General features: G+C 34.9%; 1 protein-coding gene across 13 annotated transcripts in view; it reads left to right on the top strand.

Annotated features, from left to right (window-relative positions):
* The window catches only part of LOC123261717 (potassium voltage-gated channel protein Shaker), a 1,350,734-nt gene that overhangs the window by 642,769 nt on the left and 688,567 nt on the right, over positions 1 to 19,398 (top strand). The gene's annotated exons all lie outside the window — the stretch shown is intronic.

The following is a 19,398-nucleotide window of genomic DNA, read 5'->3' on the forward strand; positions in this document are numbered from 1 at the left end:
TAGGGTAATAATCTTCAATGTACCCTTAATAAAATAAAAAAAATCTGGAAAACGGTTGACCCTAAAGGCCATCCCTACAACTTCCCGCTAAATTGAATTTTCAAACGCATGCGATGTTGTCGCTAGTTGCAATGTTTTATAGCTCTTCGAGTTCAAAAATTACATTTTTGTGTTATTTGGAGCTCTCCGAGCTCAAAGATAAAGCTATTCGATACTATTGAGCTCTTTGAGCTCAAAAGTCTCATCAAAGTTGGAAGAAACACGATTTTTAAAATTTTAAAACTGCTATAACTTTTGAATAAATCAACCGATTTCCACGTGGTTGGCGGTGATCGATGAAGTTTTTTAAGCTCTATAAAAAATTTCAGACAAAAAAATTGATCTGATTGAACATTTCGGAGTTTTTACACAAGAACACTTTTTTCATTTTTTTTTGACGATATCTCACGAACGATGCGTTCCTACACGAACGATGCGTTGATGCAACCGATTCTGACGCACTTGTTAGCGATCCCCCGACAAGATCTCCTTTAGACAAAATATCACAACACATAAGCTAGTGACCGTGTTGTGCCCTTTCACCATGGATTTTGTGTGTGTTTATTCGAAAGTAGACTAACAGTGAGGATATTATGTCAGGGCATATTTTGTCGGGGTACTGTGGCGATCGATGCGGGTTTTCAGGGTTAAGAGCTGATTAGTCTTTTAGGTCGATCGATTTAGCCAATTCGGAGGTATTTTGAAAAATGAAAAAAAAAAACAACTTTTTTTTTCACTTTTTTTGCAATTTCTCGAAATCTACCGGTCCGAATTGGTTCCAACTTACAGGAAATCGAAGTTTGGCGAAACCCTTTCGAATAACACCACCTGCGATCGAATCGGTCAAGCCATTCAATAGTCACACACACACACACACACACACACACACACACACACCCGTCGGAAGAAGCCAAACTCCCACCGGGCGCGTCCCCAGGTGGCGGATAGGGGGGGTCCTAACCGGTCGTAAGATCGGCGGATTAAGACGAAATAAAATAGCCCTCGCGGACTAAATCACGCATTGGAGCTGAAGAGTAACAGCCACCGTCCGTGTATCCTTGTGGGTCGGAGAAAGTTCGCTGTTCTTCGGGGCAGAGGGTAAGAGCGAAATAAAATAGCTCTCGCGGTAAAAAACGAAAACTCCCCTTTTGGCAGGAAGGGTTGGTCACACCATCTGACCTAGGGTCACGTACGCAAGCGGATACGGTGACGCTGCTCAAAAGAGATGTGCGAAATGATCCTTATAGCGCGGTGTACGTGGTGACTCCCGGCATCTACGTGCTGCACCCACGGGAGCAAGAGAAAGCCGATGAAGGAAGTAGGTGCAGGGTCGAAGCGGTTGAGATTTCCCGCTTCAATGACCGAAAGCTCTTATAGAAATGGAGGTAGCTGTAAGAGTGATCACCCCTCCACTTCCGGAGGCATCGCGTTTGGAGACGACCTTTTGCTTTGGAGTATCACTCAAAATCATGGAAGAAACAAAAAAACAAGAAAATAACAGGAGCATTAGTGGGCCTCACGCCCAAGAAGCAACGATTACAGCAAGCGCTGGAACGCCTCGAAAAGCTGACCAGCGAACTGCATGAGTTTGTCCAATCAAAGGTCAATATCCATAAAGAGGTAAAGGCCAAAGCAACCGGGGTAGTTAACGCCCTTCGAAGGTTTAAAAAACTGGACGAAGAATGGCAGTCACCTCGACGACTCACTCCTCGTCTTACGCCGGAGAAGAGCAGTCAACTTACTGTGGAGATCGAAGAATCAATGGACACCGGAGGCGATGGTGACGGTGAATCTGATGCTAAAGACGAAGGTCATACTTCCAACAAGTCTAACAAGAGGAAAGACCGAAACTCCCCAGATGGAATAGATGGGCGATTGACGAAGAGAAAGGACTTGAAACCAAGTCCTCCGAAAAACGTGATGAAGCAGAACGCTGAAAAAAAAGACGCGACTGATTGGAAAGATGTCCACACAAGGAAAGAGAAACAGAGGCTAGCCAAAGAACAGCTCCCAAAGGAGCCTCCAAAGAAGCCCAGGCCGGAGCCTAAGCGCAAAAAACCGCTCAAATGGATCAGACCCAACGCACTGATCATCCGCCCGGCCGAGAAAGCAAAGTACGCCGAGATTCTGCGTCGCATAAAAAAGGACGTTCCTGATGAGCAGGTTCGCACAACGGTGGACAAGATCAACAAGACCGGATACGGGGACTTGCTGATTACGATTTCGCGGAAGAGCGTGGACAAAGGCCAAGGCCTGCAACAGACCATCGCAAACATTCTTAAGGAGGAGGCCAAAGTGATCTGCAAAGGGCCACAAGAAGACATCGAGATTCGAGACCTAGATGACACCACAACAAAGGAGGATATTCAGACTGCCCAGCATACGGTAACCAAGGAGCTCTGCGAAATACCACCAGAGGCAGTCAAGATCCGCAAAGCCTACAGAGGTACCCAAACCGCTGTCGTGACACTACCGACTGCAACAGCTCAGAAGATATTAGAAGGAAGCGGTAAAATCCGAATTGGTTGGGTCAACTGCCGAATTAGAGCCACGAGAAAACCTACCCAATGTTACAAATGCTGGCATTTCGGGCACCACGGATCCCAGTGCAGATGCAAGACAGATCGATCCAAGCTATGCATCAGATGCGGCCAAGAAGGACACAAGATTGCGGACTGTAAAAACCCAGCGAAGTGTGTATTATGCGCGGAAAATAAAAGCGCAGAGAACGATGCCCATCACACCGGCACATACAGGCGCCCGGTATACAAAGAGGCACTCCAGAGAATGACAAGCTAGCAAACATGAGGATATTACGGCTTAACCTCAATCACTGTGAGGCCGCGCATGACCTGCTCGTGCAGACCGTGCGTGAATTAGAGCTTGATTTAGTAATAATAGCAGAGCCATACAGACACCTGAATAACCAACCTTAGGAAACTGACAGCACCACCAAGGCTGTCATCTGATCCTGTGGCAAACTTCCCTTCCAGAGCATAGTGAGCAATGATAGCATCGGCTTTGTTGCAGCGTCTATTAACGACATCCGTTTTTATAGTTGCTATGCACCGACTAGCCTTTCCATTGCCGACTTTACTGACTTCCTGGATCGACTGTCCGAAGACGCAAAGCAATACTACCGAGTAGCAATAAACCCAGTAGCTATAGCAGGAGACTTCAATTCCTTGGCGGTAGACTGGGGCAGCAAGCAGACTAATGCGCGAGGCAAGGCACTACGTGGAGCAATGGCCTCACTGGACGTGGTCCTTCTCAACATCGGTAAGACACCAACATATACCAAGGGAGAGGCTAGTTCGATAATAGACCTCACATTTGTCAGCAGCATAACTTCATAACAGCAATAACTTCTTGATTTTTGAAAATTTTCTATTTTCTTAGCGGGAAGTTAAAAAAGGTACTCATAGGTCATTATCTACAAAAGTTATGGCTATTTCAAAATCGAAATTCCATTTATTTTAAAAATTCGTAACTTTTTTTGGGTTGGATAAAAAAATTCTCAAAAATGTTTTTCAAAGGGTAGAAACGAATAGAAAAGTTTCAGCAAAATCTAAAAGGTTCAGGTTCAAAAGTTGACAATTTAGCATGGAATACCCCATATATATGGGTCATTCCCCCAAATAAGAACATTTTTACGGGGCGACCCTCGCGGATTATGTTTAAAATTTATGCAGGTGTTATCTATGATAAGAAATAAATTCCCCACAAGTTTTAGCCCTTTATATGCAGCGGTTCTGGAGTTATGATTTTTTGAAATTTTGAAAAAAAATTTTTTTTAACTTTTTTATTAATTTTTCTGATGAGAAAAACTTTTTTTTTAAAATCCACGAAAAATCTTATCTTGTGGGGGAAATTCTCAACTTTTAAATGAAAATATTCATTTTATTATAAACACATCAGAAGACTCTTCAAAATCCAATTAAAGTGGAAAAATCGATTTTTCTCGGTATGCTGTACATGGTACATCCAATTTGACTTTTTTTTCTGAAAGATCAGAGTTTTTTACACATAATATATGGTTTTTACGATGTGCATATTTTTTGTTCAATCACAATTAAATTAAACGTTATATTCGCTAAGTGTTATACGATTATTTGGAATAGTAAAATAATTTTCTGTTAAATATTTAAAATTTCAAACTGCTCGTTAAAAAATTGAGTTTATACGCTGCAGATGGTGCTCACAACTACGATTTAATTTTCTTATTTAGTATGTAATTTTCCAAAATTTGCGAGAAATACTAATTGGATTATGGAAACTCAACTACCTTATAAACATTTATTGAATAAATTGGTTTGTAATAATCCAATGGAATTGTGCTTCTTCAGAAATTGTAATAGATGTCCGAACAATGAAGAAATCATTAATTACTTTTATGCCTCGTTTATAGAATCTGATGTAAATGAAATCGAATTTTAAATGTAGAGATCAACCGATCGATCTACCATTGTAAGCGTTATTTCAGATTCCGATGACTTTATTGAAACTTTAGCGACGCAACTTGAGAAACTTTTTAAACATGATTTTATAGTGAAAATACAAAGTCGGTTGTTTTCTAATGCGAAATTAAATTTGAAGAGTGGCGAATAGGCGGTAGTTTTTGACTTTGCAGAAAACTGCGTTTGTTGTGCAGGAAGCTACCCAAGGCAAACATTGAAATAATGACCAAGCTACTATATTTCTAATGGTGGTTTACTGAAACGAAAATGATACTATTAAGCATTTTAGCTTAGATGGTATGTCAGATTGCCTTAAACATGATACAGTTTTGATTTATTTATTTCAAAAACAATTGATTTCTTATTTAAGAGAAAAATTTGCTGTTATTGAAAGGATTTTTTACTTCTCAGATGAAGCACCTCAGCAATTAAGAAATAAAAAAACATTTACTAATTTATGTTATCACTAGCTGTTACCCGCCCGCTCCGCTGGGCAATTTATAGAATTGTATTTTGGGATCTAGACTTAAAATTCAATTGGAGTATTGTTCTGACTTGCACAGATTCAAAATTCTATCGGATTGGCCTGTACCTTTTATCCATGTCATAATTCTAGCGAATATCCATTGTAACTTTCAATGTGCAAACACTATAACATTCCCGTGGCTTTCTCCAAAAATGAATAATCATTTTTGGATTTACGATTTTAATTTTTGATTTTACGAAATCTCTTAAAATTAATAGCCAAATTTCTTTTCCACATCTCAAGTGTTTAGAAAATGTTTTCATTTTGATCTGTTACATTCTCGCAATCCCGTAATAAGAACAATTCATTGGTTATGTGATCAGCAAAAATAAAATGTATGCAAAAAACTATATAGTCCGTTGACTATATAGCTACATGTAAAGTTAAATTTTAGAAACCTTACAATGACTTTTTCGCCGCTGCCAAAGAGACGATTGTGGTAAGAAAATATAATTATTAAAAAAGGAAAATATTTTAATCCGTTGACCTTGGAGGCCATTCCTGTAATTACCTGTTTCTCTTGAGATTCCATCATTTTTTATATCTCTATTGGAGATTTTATATCTCTAGGAAATATATTTGATGAATATGAATTTTTTGACAACTATCACTCCCGCACTTTTATGTGAGAGAGAAATTTCGTAAGATCCTATTCGAGATGATTTTTACATTAAAAATAAAATATCCCAACAAAACTTCAAGTACATAGAAACTATTGTTTTGAAAAGAAAGATTTTCATTGTTAACGCCTCCGCAGTCCCTTTGGGGATGGAATTTGATAAAATTCATTCTTAGCTGAACTTGACATGATACATGAAGACTGCCACCAAATTTGAAGTCTGTCAAAGTTACAGTTTGGAACTTAAAATTTTAGATTTTAACACCCACCTCCGCAATTCCTATCAGAAGTTAAATCTGTTGAAATCCATTTTGAGATGATCTCTACAGAAAAAATAAAAGATTTCTACCAAATTTAGAGTTTTCAGAAGCTATATTTTGGAAATGAACATTTTTTATTGTCAACACCCACTCCCGCGATCCTTATTGGAGGTGATTCGTTGTAAAATCCGTTATTAGATCATTTCTATATCACATATAGAAGACTCCTATCAAATTTGAAGTCTTTAGGAGCTATAGCTCTGAAATTAAAAATTTTAATTGTAAATACCCACCCCCGCAAACCCCTGTGGGGTGAGCTATCGTAAAATTCGTTCCTATATTATTTCTACATCTCTTACAGAAAATTCCTACCCAGTTTGGAGTCTATTGGAGCTAAAGTTTGAAAACGGGAATTTATTATTGTTAACGCCCCCGCAATCCTCTTTGGGGTAGGATATCGTAAAATTCGTTCATAAATTATTTTTACATCACGTACAGAAATTTCCTATAAAATTTGGAATCTGTAGGAGCTATAGCTTGAAAATTAAAAATTTTCATTGTTAATACCCACCCCCGCAACCCTCTGTGGGGTTTAATATCGTAAAGTTCATTCATAGATTATTTCTAGATCTCTTACAGAAGATTCTTACTAAATTTGGAGTCGATAGGAGCTATAGTTTATAGTGGGTAGAATTTCGTTAAATCCGTTCTTAGCTGACTTCTACTCAATAAAAAAAATATTCCTACCAAATTTCAAGTCTCTAGGTCTTATGGTTCAAGAGATATCGTGATGAGTGACTATATACGTGGAAATCATATATATATACATAGCTGTTACCCGCCCGCTCCGCTGGGCGCTTTATAGAATTGTATTTTTAGATCTAGATTTGAAATTTAATTGGAAGATTGTTTTTACTTGCATAGATTCCAAATTCCATCAAATTGGTCTGTATATTTTGTCCACATGATTATTCTAGCTAAAATTCATTGTAACTTTCAATGTACAATCACTATAACATTCCCGTGGCTTTCTTCCAAAAATGAATATTAATTGACACGAAGAAAAAAAATTTTAAATGAGCATTGATAGTTTTAGTTAAAGTAATTGCAGGTCTCATAAGTGGAGTTGAAATCTGCCTAGCTTAAATTGTGACGAATTTCGCTGTTAATTAAAATTTCTTCCGTAACATCAATTATACATAGAAAATTATTTGTACTTTTTTTTTAAGGATTTTCTTAAAATGAGTAGCCAAATTTTTTTTCTATATCTCATGTGTTTAGAAAATGCAATGCTTTTAATCTGTTACATTTTCGCGATCCCGTAATAAGAACAGTTCATCGGTTATGTGATCAGCAAAAAAAAAAATGTATGTAAAATTCTTAGTCCGTTGACTGAATAGCTACATGTAATGTTAAATTTTGGAAACGTTACAATGACTTTTTTGCCGCTGCCAAAGAGACAATTGTTGTAAGAAAATATCACTATTAAGAAAGAAAAATATTTAAATCCGTTGACCTTGGAGGCCATCCCGGTATTTGCCTGTTTCTCTTCAGATTCTATCAAATTTTATATTTGTATGAACTGTATTTGAAGAATATGAATTTTTTGACAATTATTACTCCCGCACTTCTATGTGGGGAAGGAATTTCGTAAGAACCTATTCGAGATAATTTCTACATTATAAATAAAAGATTTCAACAAAACTTCGAGTCTATAAAAACTATCGATTGGAAATGAGAAATTTTCATTGTTAACGCCCCTACCATCCCTTTTAGGGTAAGAATTCGAGAAAATCCATTCTTAGCTGAACTTGACATCGTACACGAAGATTCCTACCAAATTTAGAATCTGCAGGAGTTACAGTTTGGAAATTAAAATTTTAGATTTTAACACCCACCCCCGCAATCCCTATCGGAAGTAGAATTTTTTGGAATCCGCTTTGAGATGATCTCATGACAAATTAAAGATTCCTACCTAATTTCAAGTTTGTAGAAGTTACAGTTTGGAAATGGAAATTTGAAATTCTAACACCCACCCCTGCAATACCTGTCGGAAGTAGAATTTATTGAAATCCGTTTTGAGATGATCTCTACATGACAAATAAAAGATTCCTACCAAATTTACGCCTTTTAGAAGCTATATTTTGGGAATTAAGATTTTTTTTTGTCAACACCCACCCCCGCAATCCTTATTGGGGGTGATTCGTCGTAAAATCCGCTCTTAGATTATTTCTACATCACATAGAAGATTATTACCAAATTTGGAGTCTATAAGAGCTATAGCTTGAAAATTAAAAATTTTAATTGTTAACATCCAGCCCCGCAAACTCCTGTAAGGTATCTTAAAATTCGTTCGTATATTATTTTTCTGCCCTCCGGCCGGAAAGTGGCAACTTTCTGGCCGCTACGCTAAACAAATTTGCCACATTCCGGCTACGTCGAGCAGAAAAATAGTATACACACCTTGGCAAGTAAAAAGTAAAGCCTCAGATCACATGTTTGTCAACCTCGGCTTCGCCTCGGCCAACAATTACATGTGATCTGAGACTTTTCTTATTTTACTGGCCTAGGTATGTAATATACTATCTACATCTCTTAGAGAAAATTCCTACCTAATTGGAGTCTGTAGGAGCTATAGCTTGAAAATTAGAAATTTTCATCGTTAATACCCACCCCCGCAATCCGTATTGGTAGTAGGCTGTCATTAAATCCACTCTTGAATCATTTCTACATCACATAGAGCAGATTCTGAGAGAAAATTCCTACCTAATTGGAGTCTGTAGGAGCTACAGCTCGGAAATTTAAAATTTTCATTGTTGAGACCCACCCCCGCACTCCTCTGTGAAGTAGGATATCGTAAAATTCGTTCATAAATTATTTTTACATCACTTACACTAAATTCATACAAAATTAGGAGTCTGTGGGAGCTAAAAGTCGAAAATTTTTAATTTTCATTGTTAACGTCCACCCCCGCAATCCATATTGGGAGTAGATTGTCATAAAATCCACTCTTAGATCATTTCTACCTCGCATATAGCAGATACTTATCAAATTTAGAGATTGTAGGCCCTACAGCTTGGAAATTTAAAATTTTCATTGTTAAGATCCACCCCCGCATTCCTCTGTGGAGTGGGATATCGTAAAATTCGTTCATAAATTATTTTTACATCACTTACACAAAATTCATACAAAATTAGGAGTCTGTAGGAGCTAGAAGTCGGAAATTTTTAATTTTCATTGTTAACGTCCACCCCCGCAATCCATATTGGTAGTAGATTGTCGTAAAATCCGCTCTTAGATCATTTCTACATCACATATAGGAGATTCCTACTAAATTTGAAGTCGATAGGAGCTATAGGTTAAAAATGGGAATTTTCTATTGTTAACGCCCCCGCAACCCCCCTTGTGGGTGGAATTTCGTAAAATCCGTTCTTAGCTGACCTCTACTCGGCGAAAGGAATATTCCTACCAAATTTCAAGTCAATCGGCCTTATAGCTTCAGAGATATCGTGATCAGTGAGTTTCAAGAAAAAACTTGATCTCCTATATATATAGACTAGCTGTTACCCGCCCGCTCCGCTGGGCACTTCATAGAATTGTATTTTTAGAGATCTAGACTTGAAATTTAATGGAAGTATTGTTGTGATTTGTGCAGATTTCAAATTTCATCAGATTGGCCCGTACCTTTTATCCCTGTGATTATTCTAGCTAATATTCATTGTAAATTTTAATGTGCAATCACTATGACATTCCAGTGGTTTTTTTCCAAAAATGAATAATGACTGAAACGAAGAAAAAAATTTGAAATGATCATTGAAAGTTTCAGTTAAAGTAATTGAGCGTCTCATAAGTGAAATTGAAATTTGGCTAGCTTAAAGCGTGACGAATTTTGCCGTTAATTTAAATTTCCTCCGTGACATCAATTTTTCATAGAAACTTATTTGTACATGTTTTTAACGAATTCTTTTAGAATAAATAGCCAAATTCCTTTTTCACATCTCAAGTGCTTAGAAAATGCATTCATTTCAATCTGTTACGTTCCCGTGATCCGGTAATAAGAACAATTCATGGGTTATGTGATCAGCAAAAATAAAATGTATGTAAAATTCTTAGCCCGTTGAGTGAATAGCTACATTTTAAGTTAAATTTTGGAAACCTTACAATGACTTTTTTTGCCGCTGCCAAAGAGACGATTGTTGTGAGAAAATATAATTATTAAAAAAGGAAAATATTTAAATCCGTTGGCCTTGGAGGCCATTCCCGTAAGTTCCTGTTTCTCTTGAGATTCTATCAAATTCTATATCTGTAGGAACTGTATTTGAAAAGTATAAATTTTTTGACAATTATCACTCCCACACTCTTATATGGGAGAGAAATTTCATAAGATCCTATTCGAGAAAATTTCTACATTATAAACAAAAGGTTTCAACAAAACTTCAAGTCCATAGAAACTTTTGTTTTGAAATGAGAGATTTTCATTGTTAACACCCCCGCAATCCCTTGTAGGGTTAGAATTCGAGAAAATCCATTCTTAGCTGAACTTGACATCATACACAAAGATTCTCACCAAATTTAGAGTCTGTAGAAGTTACAGTTTGGAAATTAAAATTTTAGATTTTAGCACCCATCCCCGCAATTCCTATCGGAAATAGTCTTTATTGAAGTTCATTGTGAGATGATCTCTACATGAGAAATAAAAGATTTTGACCAAATTTAGAGTTTTTAGAAGCTATATTTTGGAAATTAAGATTTTTTATTGTTAACACCCACCCCTGCGATCCTTATTGGAGGTAATTCGTTGTAAAGTCCATTCTTAAATAATTTCTATATTATATGTAGAATAGAGTGGTCCAAAAAAAAATAGTTTTTTGCCTATCATCTTAAAAGCTTCTCTAAGGTATAAAAAAAAATTCTCTCCAAAGCGCAGCTTGATATCTCAATTCTTCATGAAGCTCAATGAATTTTTATTTTCCCATTTAAATAATACGTAAAAAAATTTTATTTACGTTTTCATTCGGTAAAACTATGAAATACATTTTTTTTTGTATTTTTCGTCAATTATTCTTGTAGGAAATTTAATTTTCTACAAAAAAGTACTGAGGTAGTTTCTTCGTAATCTTAACGAGTAAAAAGTTATTGAGCTTTAAATACTCGCACAAAAGAAAATTTAAACGAAGATAGTTTCAAAGCAACTTTTCGAAAAATTTTTTGGTAACTGTATGTAATGATTTCAAAATTTATCAAATTAGACTGTTTCTAATATAATTAACACGTGTCTTTAGATGAAGTATTAACTGTGAATTGTGAATAATTTCTCTCATTACAATTTAGATATTTTTTCCTATGAGCAGTGATTTTTCAAAATTGAACTTGAATTTCATTACGGAATCTGAATCGAGGGCAAGCTAGTACTTCCGGATGTATACAGAAGTAAATTTTTTTATTTAAGAACATGTAGGACAGGGAGGACAGGTGAATATTTAAATTTTGAACATGATGCTGGGACATTTTTTGACCGAATGAAAAATCATGAAACTTTGCAGGAGTACGTAAATAGAAGTCTTCGTGAATTGATTTTTTTATTTTTGAATTCAACGATTAAAAAAAAAAATGATAAATAAACAGGTAGAGTTCGTGCGTAAAACTGCCTAATCTCAGGAGTCATCACATATTTAAATAGACAAGCTTAACTATAAAGAAATTGCTAATAAACTTACAACCAATATAATCTTTAAGACTGATTTAATTTTTTGGTTTTTTCTTATTTTAGTTTATATGACTTATAAGACATAATTATTAAAATGCAGCTAGGTTAGGGTAAAAAACTAATTGTCAACAAAAAATTTAATTTACTATATATCTTCATGTAGGCCGCAAGAGAGTGCTAAAAGTAAATTATCTAGTTAAAATTTTTTAAGCAGTGGTTAGAGTATTTACAAAGTCTGGTAATCTCCTTCAGTGCATTTTACATGTGGTTCAAATAAACAAACCGATATATTAAATTATCATTTGTTGTCACTGGTCCAGACTGAATTACCGATATCAGACTGTATACCATGTTTTTAAGAAAAAAATATAAATTACATAATCAAATACTTTGAAACAGAAAATGTGATACAACATGGATTCTAAAATCATATCTGATTGAATTTTCTTTTATTGCGAGTATTTAAAGCTTAATAACTTTTTACTCGTTAAGATTACGAAAAAACTACTTCAGTACTTTTTTCTAGAGAATTAAATTTCCTAGAAGGATAATTGACGAAAAATACAAAAAAAAATTTTTTTCGTAGTTTTACCGGATGAAAACGTAAATAAAATTTTTTTACGTGTTATTTAAATGGGAAAATAACAATTCATTGAGCTTCATTAGGAATTGAGATATCAAGCTGCGCTTTGGAGAGAATTTTTTTCATACCTAAGAAAAGTTTTTGAGACAGCAGCACTTGAAAAAAAAAATAAAAATGTTTTTTTTGGACCACTCTAATGTAGAAGACTCTTACTCAATTTGGGGTCTGTAGGAGCTATAGCTTGGAAAATAAAAATTTTATTTGTTAACAACTACCCCCACAAACCCCTGTGAGGTAAACCATCGTGAAATTCGTTCGTATATTATTTCTACATCTCTTACAAAAAATTCTTACCCAATTTGGAATATATGGGAGCTGTAGTTTACAAACGGGAATTTTTTATTGTTAACGCCCCCGCAATTCTCTTTGAGGTAGAATATCGTAGAATTCGTTCATAAATTATTTTTCCATCACTTACAGAAAGTTCCTACAAAATTTGGAGTCTGTAAGAGCTACAACTTTAAAATTCAAAATTTTCATTGTTTATACCCATCCCCGAAACCCCTATGGGGTGAGATATCGTAAAATCGTTTATAGATTATTTCTATATCTCTTACAGAAGATTCCTACCAAATTTGGAGTCGATAGAAACTATAGTTTAAGAACGGGAATTTTTCATTGTTAACGCCATCGCAAACCCCTTTGGGGGAGGAATTTAATAAAATCCATTCTTAGCTGAACTTGACAGGAAAATTATACCGGAAGATTTCTACCAAATTTAGAGTCTATAAAAGTTACAGTTTGGAAATTGAAAATTCTAACACTCACCCCCGCAATCGCTATTGAAGTTAGAATTTATTGAAATCCTAATTTAGATCACTTCTACATCACACATAGAAGACTTTCACTGAATTTGGAGTCTGTAGGAGCTATAGCTCGGAAATTTAAAATTTTAATTGTTAACACCCACCCCCGAAATCCATATTTGGAGTAGGTTATCATTAAATATGCTCTTAGATCATTTCTACCTCAAATATAGCAGATTCTTACCAAATTTAGAGCCTGTGGGAGCTTAAGCTTAGAAATTTAAAATTTTCATTGTTAGCATCCACCCCCGCAATCCATATTTGGAGGAGGTTGTTATAAAATCCACTATTAGATCATTTCTGGATCACATATAAATGATTCCTACCAAATTTGAAACCTATAGGAGCTATAGTTTAGAAATTTTTTATTTTCATTGTTAACCCCTACCCCGCAATCTTTATTGGGGATGAATTATCATAAAATCCGCTCATAGATAATTTCTACATCACATATAAGAGATTCCTACTAAATTTGGAGTAGATAGGAGCTATAGTTTAAAAATGGGAATTTTCCATTGTCAACGCCTCCGCAACCCCCCTTGTGGGTAGAATTTCGTAAAATCCGTTCTTAGCTGACCTCTACTCGGCGAAAGGAATATTCCTACAAAATTTCAAATCTCTACGCCTTATGGTTCCAGAGATATCGTGATGAGTCAATATATAGGTGGGAATCTCATATCTTCTATATATATATAAGCGAAATACCACTCACTCATCACGAGATCTCCGAAACTATTCGCCCGATTGACTTGAAATTTAGCATAGTTACTCCATTCGTGATGTAGACGCTCACTAAGAACGGATTTTACGCAATTCCTAGCCAAAATGAATTTTTCGTCTACCATCACATATGCCCTCCCCTCCCCTCCCTCTCATTCTTCTCCTCCCCTCCCGTGCCCTATAATCTTTCCCCTTCCCTATATCTCTCTCTTTTTTTGGGAGCGAAATATCATTTTGACCCTCTAATCTAAGAAACCATCAGTGGCACCCGTAAATTATCGAACTCACCCCCCCTACAACCACCCACGCTAATCAACCTTTGCCATGGTTACCATTGTCATGGTTATCGTTGCCATGGTTACCGTTGCTATGGTTACCGTTGCCGTGGTTACCGTTGCCATGGTTACCGTTACCATGGTTGCCGTTACCATGGTTACCGTTATCATGGTTACCGTTGCTATAATAACTGTCAAAATGATTGATTTTAAATTTTATCGATTGACTGTTGGGACAGTAGGAATTCATAATCATACGTTTTTTAAGAAAGAATAGCTAAATCATTAATAACTGAAATAACTTATATGTATTGGAATAATCATGAAGGATGAACTCGATTATATCATAACACAGATAAATTAAACATAAAAATTATCAAGTTGATATTGTTAAATGATTATACTGATTTTAATGATTAAAATTAAAATGGTAAATTGTGTCTGATGCGTCTTCTCTAAAATTTTACAATGATATCGTTAAATTATTATAAAAAACGGTCGATTTAAGATAATTTCTAATAAAATGAGTAATAATAAATATATTTTTTAATACCACTTAATTTGTTATGAATTTATTAATAACTAGCTGATACCCGCCCGCTTCGATAGGAATACAATAAATTTTTATGGTGTAACCTAGATGAAAAATATAAACAAAATGGTTAATTTCAAAAAGATAATGAATATAAATTTTGAATTAGAGAAAAGTGATTGTTTGTGATGACCGGTGTTAGCGAGTATTAAATATATGAGAAAAGTATTTTATTATTAACATTTTTTAAAATTAAAAATTATTGACATTTTTAAAATTAAATAATACTATGAAGCGGAAAAGAATAGGAGTTACGGATAATTATTACGTGAATCGTTCCAACATTCACGTAACAGAATAATGGAGGAGGAAGAGATTGAGAAAGAAATAGGAAGGACCTTCTTAATAAGAGTTTACAGAATATGCGAGAAAAATTCAGATAGCTCGGACAGGGATTCGAACCCAGAACCTTCCGGTGACATGTCGGCTACTCTACCATTTGACCTATCCGGTCTAGACTAAATGTTTAGGATAACATTATTATAATGGGAACGCATCTCACTACACAGTACGTCATGGGTGATGCGGAAATCTGTCTAATGACAGATTTACTGACTAACTGACCCATTGATTGATTGATTATTAATAATAAAATACTTTTCTCATATATTTAATACTCGCTAACACCGGTTATCATAAACAATCACTTTTCTCTAATTCAAAATTTATATTAATTATCTTTTTGAAATTAATCATTTTGTTTATATTTTTCATCTAGGTTACAACATAAAATTTTATTGTATGCCCAGCGAAGCGGGTGGGTATCAGCTAGTATATATATATATAGATTTATTGGCACCAGATGTACAGCTTGTCTATCAAACTCTGATGCATCTTTCGCTTAAATCTACTTTTCTTACACTAATTTTATAATTTATTGTTTTGTTTTAGTATTCCAACTTGATAGTTAATCTATATTTCAATCTATAACGCTAGTAAATACTTTCTTCGACTTTGGGTCGTTTCCTTAGTTTCAGTTTATCGCATATAGCAGATTCTTTTCAAATTTGGAGCTTCTAGGAGCTACAGCTCGAAAATTTAAAATTTTAATTGTTTAAACCCACGCCCGCACCCCCCTGTGGGGAGGGATATCGTAAAATTCGTTTATAAATTATTTTTACATTACTTACAGAAAATTCATACAAAATTATGAGTCTGTCGGAGCCGTAGCTCGGAAATTTAAAATTTTCATTGTTAACGCCCACCCTCGCAATCCATATTGGGGGTAGGCTGTCATTAAATCCGCTCTTGAATCACTTCTACATCCCATAGAACAGATTCTTAATAAATTTGGAGCCTATAGGAGCTACAGCTCGGAAATTTAAAATTTTCATTGTTAAGACCCACCCCCGCACTCCTCTGTGGAGTGGGATATCGTAAAATTCGTTCATAAATTATTTTTACATCACTTACACTAAATTCATACAAAATTAGGAGTCTGTAGGAGCTAGAAGTCGGAAATTTTTAATTTTCATTGTTAACGTCCACCCCCGCAATCCATATTGGGAGTAGATTGTCGTAAAATCCGCTCTTAGATCATTTCTACATCACATATAGGAGATTCCTACCAAATTTGAAGTCGATAGGAGCTATAGGTTAAAAATGGGAATTTTCTATTGTTAACGCCCCCGTAACCCCCCTTGTGGGTGGAGTTTCGTAAAATCCGTTCTTAGCTGAACTCTACTCGGCGAAAGGAATATTCCTACCAAATTTCAAGTCGCTACGCCTTATGGTTCCAGAGATATCGTGATGAGTCAATATATAGGTGGGAATCTCTTATATATATATAGATTATTCTGACTTTAGAATCATCACTGGGTGGCATTTTTTTGCGACTGCCCATGGCAAAGGTCTATGCGACGGGCTTGCAGGTTCAGTCAAACGACATGTTGCTAGAGCTTCATTAGAAATGGAAAATAAAAATCACGAATTTTACAGGCGTTGATTTTACTTTCATAACGAATGACGATTATTTAGACAAAAAAAAATGTATTTGACGTACGATATTCCTCATCAAAAACGGTAAAGGGTACACAGACATTGCACACTTTTACTGATAAGTGATGAAATTGGATGAAATGCTTTTATTAAAACTGTATCAACATCTGGAAAAAGTTTAAAAATAGAAGTATTTTAATTATAATGATTTTACGATTTATTTAATTATGATTGAACAAAAAATATGCATATCGTGAAAACCATATATTTTGTGTAAAAAAATCTGATCGTTCAGAAAAAAAAGCAAATTGGGTGTACCTTGCACAGCTCACCAAGAAAATCAATTTTTCCACTTTCATTTGATTTTAAAGGGTCTTCTAATGTGTTTATGATAAAATGGATATTTTCATTTAAAAGCTGAGAATTTTTCCCACAAGATAAAATTTTTCGTGAATTTTATTAAAAATGTTTTCCTCATCAGAAAAATTAATAATAAAGTTAAAAAAAATTTTTTCTCAAAATTTCATAAAATCATAACTCCAGAACCACTGCATATTAAGGGCTAAAACTTGTAAGAAATTTATTTCTTATTATTATTATTATTATAGAAAACACCTCCATAAATTTTAAACATAATCCGCGAGGGTCGCCCCGTAAAAATGTTCTTAGTATAGTATAGTATAGTATAGTATATATATAGTATAGTATAGTATATATATACTATCCGATTTGAGATAATTTCTACATTCTGCATTATAAAAGATTCCTACCCGATTTCGAGTCTGTAAAGGTTACAGTTTGTAAATGAAAATTTAATATTCTAATACCCACCCCAGCAATCCTTAATAGCGGGGGTTATTGCAAAATCCGCTCTTACATCATTTCTGCATCACATATAGAATACTCTAGCTAAATTTGGAGCCTGAAGGAGCTATGGCTTAAAAATAAAAAATTTCCATTGTTAACACCCACCCCCACAACCCCCTGTAGGTCGAGCTATCGTAAAATTCGTTCATAGATAATTTTTACATCTCTTACAGAAGATTCCTACTGATTTTGGATTCTATAAGAGCTATAGTTCAAAAACGGGAATTTTTCATTGTTAACGCCCCCGCAATTCCTTTTGGGGGAAGAATTTCTTTAAATCCGTTGTTAGCTCACCTCTACATAGCAAAATTAATATTCTTACCAAGTTTTACATTTTTAAGTCCTATGGTTCCCGAAATTTTGTGATGAGTGACTATATAGATGGGAATTCTTTGATGATCCTCCGAGTGGGTGGGTAGGTAGGTGAAAGTGAGTGTGTGGGTGTGTGGAAGTGTGACTAGATTCTGAGCTGAATGTGAAAGAACATAATCCGTCTAAAATACCCCGTTGGAATCCATGAAAATAACAGAATCAAGAGAAAATGCTTGTCTTTTGTTTTTATTAGCGGGACAAATCTTAAAAAAAGCAAACAGCAATAAAAAAATGAAGGAACGTTGGAATTCCAAAAATAAATAATCATAAACCATCAATATTAATATTAAGTCTTCGACTCAGGCTTGTAAAGATTTCACCTTAAAAAAACCCAGAAACTCTGATTTTTTTATTTTCAAATTTCCATAGCTCAGTGGCATTTCATAGCATCGCTTCGACCATGAACGGGTTTTTTTTCAGAATTGAATGTTTTACAAAATTGTCTTTTGCGGCCAAGCCGTAACTCGAACTGGCGAGGTAGTACAGGCCTCTAAACTTTATTTTTCCATGAAATTCGCGTTTTTTCAAATTTATCTCGTAAATGATAAAAGCTACACGGGGATCTGCGTCATTCTTAATTTACATAGTCTTCAGTATTTTTAAATGGGTTTGAAAACTTCATCAAAATATTATTAGCGATAAGAGAAGGAATTTTAATAATCTGCGTTTTTGCATGGATGTATTTCATAACAGAAGTCTCTATTAAAAATTTAACGATCTATTCTTATTCTTATTTTCAGAACCCAAAGATCGTTTCACTTAGATATTATTAGGTAAACTTTCATACATCGGCTTCATATCTTTTAATTAATCTTCACTTAGAAGAGGATTTTCATAAGCAATCTATTTAAAGGTAGTTGAGCAACGTCGTCGACATTATATCCGCGACACTATATCTGCGACACAATATCCTCAAGCCACAATATCTGACACGTTATATCCTCAACGGTTAACATTCACCCAAATTTAATATATAACATCATCTGTACAGCGACAACTACAAATAAAAATACATCTTTTAAAGATAAATTACTACGTACCCATGTACAAGTATGCCACATTAGATTCATATACAACTTCATTCATTTTTTAACTGGGGGGCTTCCCCCAACCCCCACCGGTGCTTCGCCCTTGGAACCCATCTAAAAACATCATCAAAATCATCGTCAACATCAACATCAACATCGACATCGTCATCAGCGTCATAACGTCACGGATATAGTATCGCGGATATAATGGCACGAAGATATTATGGCATGGATATAACGCCAAGGATTTTATGTCACGCGGATATAATGTCGCGGATATATTGTCGTGGATATAATGACCTCGGATTGTATGTCATGTTACCGTCTATCGTCTATTTGTTTCAGCCAGAGCAGCTAAATCGATACGCTACAAAATTACCTTAAACTCCAAAAATTTTTTTGACTTTTGAGAAATCCTCTTAAAGACTTATTCTTAAATATCTTAACTTTAGAATACTCCAAAAAATCGATTTTCTGAAATTCTAGGCTATCATACCTTCTAAAGAAAAAGATCTAACGTTTTTTGTAAGTTAATATAATTGAATGATT

This window comes from Cotesia glomerata, linkage group LG3 (genome assembly GCF_020080835.1).
Source record: "Cotesia glomerata isolate CgM1 linkage group LG3, MPM_Cglom_v2.3, whole genome shotgun sequence".
NCBI classification, from domain to species: domain Eukaryota; kingdom Metazoa; phylum Arthropoda; class Insecta; order Hymenoptera; family Braconidae; genus Cotesia; species Cotesia glomerata.